A 6,035-nucleotide genomic window follows, 5' to 3' on the forward strand; every position below is an offset into this window, starting at 1 on the left:
TAGTTAGGGAATATAACTTGGGGTCAAACTGTGACTGAAAATTAGTTAGAGAATATAACTCAGGTCAAACAATGACCAGAAGTTTAGATTGAAAATGTTTTTAGGCCAAATGAGGGTCACAAGAGCAGAAACATTTTCAGACATAAGTTTTCCAAATAGTAGTTGGGTGACAGTAAAGAGGCAGGGAAGAATAATACTACTGTTATAGAGATGGCACTAATAGAACTTGATTCTGATTTGGGGAGTAGAGTTGTCAAAAAATAATCTTATTCATTCTTGGAAGTTTAAATTAAGAACTGGCAAATATTTGTCTATAAAGGGTCAGTCATGTGTGGGTCATATAGTCTCCATGGTGACATGTTAGTGGTGCCATTGTGGTATGAAAATATCTATGGACAAAAGATAAATACATAAGTAGGGTTATGTTCCAGTAACCCTTTACTGACCCCTGGTTTAAAGGCTTATGGTTGCAGTACTAGCTAGTAACTTGTTACCTCTGAGGTCTAAATTCAACCTTTCAACCCCTCATGGGACACTGGGCTGTGACTCTGCATATGATGTTTCTATTTTCTGGAGGTCTGAGGTAGTAAGGAAATAATATCCTCTTGCATTTTTTGCTTCCTGTTCTTGCTGGGAATCACCTCATTTTTTTTTTTTTTTGACAAGGTAGCTGGCGTTAGTTCAGTTTGTTCACATTTTCAGAAGTCAGCTGTGATCTGCTTCAAAGATACCAACACCCACTGCTAGCACAGTCGCCTCCCCCCAAGAGGCTCATTTCAGTATCCTGAAGTACTGTTCCAAGCTCCTAGTGAAGCAGCTGCAAACATCCTGCCCCTTCTGGCTACACCTCAGACATTCCATGCCCTAATAACCATAGCCCTCTGCTTTGTTCTACCAGCTCCAGGAGTGAAAGTGCTTCCTGAAGTCACTGTCTTTGTGATACATCATTACTTCCTTGTGCATTTTCAACCTCTCAGAACTTACCCCATTCCTTGTACTAAATTCAGTTGAACTAACTGATGTAGTTTCCATTTCTTCTCACTGAAATCTGATCAATATAAAACTATTTTTTACCTAGAATAGTGTTCTGCATGGGGGATAGTAGGAAATCAAAGAAGTATAGTCTTAAATCCTTGATATATTAATACAATATATTATATTAATCAATTACACACATACACACACACACACACACACACACACACATACACACATACTTACAGAAACCAATGGCTTGAAGTCCTGAAAAATTGATGATTTACAGATATCTATCTGGCAAGCAGATTTTGACAGAAATCAAGGATTTGAATTCAGCAAGTTATTGTTTATATGATCAGAAAACATATGTAGTACATATGAAGAGAAGACCAAAATAGGAAATATATTCATTTTATGAGACAATGGATTTTCCTGGAGAAAGAAAAGACACCCACCAAACCCAGGAAGTAGAGAGTTACCCAACATGGAAAGTTCTTCAAATATCAAGGGAGATGTTTATAAGTCATCACTAGTGACTTACTTCATAATTATTTCAGTAGGTGTGCAAAGACGCAACTATTTATTGGTGTTTGTTTGTGTGTGTTTTTGAGACTAGTCAATTCACTTTATAACTGAGGATGATCCTGAATCCCCGATTCTGAGTCCTCTGCCTCGAAAGAGCAGAGATTAGAACCATGCCATAATGTGCCTGGATGCAAAGATGGATTTGGAAGAGTTGGTGAGAGAAGTGAACTGGTACTTAATGGTAAAAGTCTATAAAGATATTTAAGGGCCTAGATGAATCAAATAGTTTTGGTGTAGGTTTTACTGTTGACTTTAATTTAGATTGAGGAAATTCTTGGGTAGAGAAGAACTATTGGTTGTGAGAGGGTTATATAATATGCACAAAAACAGGGAGAAAACACATATAGTGCCTGAATGGCAGAGATGGGTGAGGATATCTGAGATGGAAAAATGAAAATAACATACAGGAAGAACACCTTTTCCTATGAGATTCAGATAAGCTCAGGGGTGAGGAAAAGCTACCTTTGTTATTAGTATATGAAACCTGCCTGTCCCTTCAACAATAATGAGACCAAATAAAATGTCATAATTGTCTCCTAAACAAAGCTGAGGCTAATCATCAGTAAGAAGCTGTCTATTCGGGGCAGGTAAATCATGGTTGATGAGATACAGGATCATTCTGTCCAGACCCCGCTTCACAGTAAGCTGCTGGAATGCTGTTAGAAGCAAGCCTTTATTTGTCATTCTCCTGGGGGTTGGCTCCAAGTCCCTCTTTTCTAAGAGCACCTCATGTCTACTGATGTGAGCCAATATGGAACATATCTGATGTGTCATTCAGATACACAGCTCTCAAAAACTGAGATTCCACATTCCGAAAGCCAGCTTCCTCCCTGTCTATCCATAGATGTACCCTCAATGTCATTTTCCAATAATCGGGTTGAATCCTAAACTGCCTCCTGAGTCTCCTTCACAGATAGTTACCTTGACAAACCGGCTCCACCGCTTGCCTTTCACCGCTTGCCTCTCATCAGGCCCAGCGTGTGCATCCTTGCCTCATTGTGCTCTTCAGATTAAGTCATTGGACATAAACTATCCAAAATTCCAACCAGTTTTCTGCTTTATACGATCTGCCTCAAGGTGACCCCGCCTAGGCTTAGACTGTGCCCTACCTCAGTGAGTTCAGTGTATTTCGTTCTGCTTGAGGGACACGTTCTGATCTTTTCTGATGCCGATTATGGAGCATTTGAAGCAAAAGTATTAGAGTATTACGAGTATTATTCCTTCCGATGTTTCGGGAGTCAGGTGGCATCAATGAGAGAAAAACATGCTGTCAAATACTTTTGTGTCAGTGCCATAAATAATCAACCTGGCAAGTGAAGCCAGGGTTCTTAAAAATCTGCTTTGACACTCTTGTCTCCTTGGTTCTAAGATGGCTTCCTTTCTTTCTGAGAATTTTCATGTTGCTGATTCACCTAGACTTTTTCTCAGCCCCCCCACCACCCCCCCCCCACACACACACACTCCAATCCTTTCCTGATTCAAAGAAACAAAGATCTCTGTAAGCAAGAGGAGCTGGTAGTCACAGAAAGCTTGTCTCTTCCGTGTTTAAGATATACTGGTATGGGGTTAAGAGTTTTTAGGTTATAAACAATAGTTTCCTGTCAAATAAGTCTGAGACCACCTCTAAAATGGTTGTGGGGGGGGTAGACTATACAGTTTTGTCCCTGGGAAGAAATGGAATGATTTAGGCTTTTCACCCATCCTAAAGTATTCAGAGACCAGTGCTTCCTGTGTATTTTCAGTAGTCCTCATTAGCTTGTATTTCCTCTTTTCTAAATTTTAATTTGTTTATTCATGTATGTGTATGTGTATTGTGGAGTGTGTGTGTGTGTGTGTGTGATAGGTTGTAAAAATGGTATATTACTTGCTAGAATTAGAGTACATATATGTTGGGGGTAGGTATAGATGTACCTGTATGCTTGTATCTGGGTTTCCAAGGGTCAGTGAAAGAAATCTTTTCTTAGTCACTCTCCACCATTTTTTTTTCTTAGTTAGGGTCTCTTTGTGAACCTGAAACAGATTAATTTGACTAGACTGGCTGTCCAGTGAGCTTCAGGGATCTGCTTGTCTCTGTGCTTTCTCCCCTCTCCCAGTGCTGAGGTTGTAGATACGCGCAAGTGCTGGAGAACCTGAGTTCCAGTCCTCATGTTTGCATAGTAAACACTTTGCTGATGGAACCATCTCCCTGTCCCTCTCTCCATCCTTCTCCCCACCTCTTAGAGCAGTGGTTCTCAACCTTGCTGATGCCGTGACTCTTTAATACAGTTCCTCATGTTGTGGTGACCCCAGTCATAAAATTATTTTGCTGCTACTTTGTAACTATAATTTTGCAGGTTATGAATTGTAAATGTAAATATTTGATATGCGGGATATCTGTTATGCCACCCCATGTGAAAGGGTCGTTCATGACGTGGTATTTATTGTTCTTAAAGATTGGTTAGCAAAGCTCTTCTCTACTGCTTCTTTTTTAGGTCAATTTGGAGCCAATGTCTTTTTTTGCTATTATTTCCAGAAGACTGGATTTCTCTTCTTTAAAATGCACTGTTGTTAAAGGCACTAATTATGTCAAGTTCATCCACATGAAAGATCCTTAACTCAAATTTACCAGTCTCTTGCTGGTTAGACCTTTGAAGTTTGGAGGTGTTTGAAGTTATGTGGGTTTTCACCTCTTTTTATTATCTTCGTGATCAAGAGCAAATGGTGTCTAGAGGTATTGACTCTCACAAGGTCAAGCACCACCACCCAGGTCAGCCTCTTCCGGAAGTGCTCAACGGATGTGCCTTGAACCTGAGCTGGGAGTAGGGGCCACCTTGCAGCTGTTTCCACTCAGAGGCTTTGCACAGGTGGGACACTAGTGATCCGAGGAGGAGTTCTGATGCTAGATGCCTATAATCTAGAAACTTTGCCACCCCCGCAAAGGGCAAAACAGAAGTTCTTGCTAAGCACTTTTTCCCATAGTGTAATTTGTTTTTCTGAAGAGGTTGTACTTCTGTTGCTGTAGATCAAATTAACATATGAATCTTATTTAAAAGAGACAAACCTGAATTTTAAATTGGAACTTCCTCTTAAGGAAAAAAAAAGATTATAAACCTTTTTTTTTTTTGTTTTGGTTTTGTTGTTGTTGTTGTTTTTAATTACATGCTTGAAAGAAAGTTTACAATTTGGTTATACAATGTTCACTAATAATCTGCCTAAAATTAGTACGCTTTCTGTTCTAATAATTATCAGGAGCTTTTTGGCACTTGCATGCACATCTCTTCCTTTCCCCACAGCTGTCACCAGCTTTGAGCCCTGCAGTCTCTTTGTTACCACCTTCCTGTCCTCACCTCTCTCCATGCTCTGGGAGAGAGAGAGAGAGAGAGAGAGAGAGAGAGAGAGAGAGAGAGAGAGAGAGAGAGAGAGAGAGAGAGAGAGGAACAGGGACTCTGGCCCGAAGCCCAGGCCACTTTATCTGTCCCAAGGACATTCAAGGTTTTTAAAATCCAAGCTTTTGTACACAACACTTTCCCGACACAGTGTCTGGTTAGGTAGTTCACATTGGCTTACTCCTCATGGAGAGCAGTCTTGCTTTAAACTCATGATCTTCCTATCTCAACCTCTCTAGGTTTTGGATTACAGGCTTGAGCTACCATGCCTGGCTGTCCATAATTATTCTTCTCCAAGCACATTCTCCTTTGTCTACGTAGTTACCTTCACATAGACATCTCATTGTTAGATAAATAAAGACATTTGATGTCTCAATTTCTTCTGTCAGGGAGGAAGGATTTCTTATTCATCCATGTGTTCACGGCTGAGGTCCCTAGGGACACATAAGAAAACCATAGGAAGTTTTATATATATATATATATATATATATATATATATATATATTTCTTTATTTACATTTCAAATGTTATCCCCTTTCCTGGTTTCCCTCCCTCCCAGAAACACCCATCACATCCTCCCTTTCCCTGCTTCTATGAGGGTGTTCCTCTACCCACCCACCCACTCTCACCTCCTCACCCTTGATTCTTCTATGCTGGGGCATCTATTGAACCTCCATAGGACCAAGGACCTCTCCTTCCACCGATTCCTGACAAGGCCATCCTCTGCTACATATGCTGCTGGAGCCATGTGTACTCCTTTGTTGATGGCTTAGTCCGTGGGAGTGCTGAGGGGTCTGGTTGGTTGATATTGTTGTTCTTCCTATGGGGTTGTAAACCCCTTCAACTCCTTCAGTCCTTTCTCTAACTCCTCTTTTAGGGACCCCATGCTCAGTCCAATGGTTGGCATCAAGCATCCACCTCTGTATTTGTAAGGCTCTGGCAGGGCCTCTCAGGAGACAGCCATATCAGGGTCCTTTCAGCATACACTTGTTGGCATCCACAATAGTGTCTGGGTTTGGTAACTGTATACGGGATGAATCCCCAGGTGGGACAGTCTCTGGATGGCCTTTCCTTCAGTCTCTGCTCTTTATCTTCATATTTGCACCT

This window comes from Mus caroli, unplaced genomic scaffold, assembly GCF_978045245.1.
Source record: "Mus caroli unplaced genomic scaffold, Mus_caroli_1 scaffold_1, whole genome shotgun sequence".
Lineage (NCBI taxonomy): Eukaryota > Metazoa > Chordata > Mammalia > Rodentia > Muridae > Mus > Mus caroli.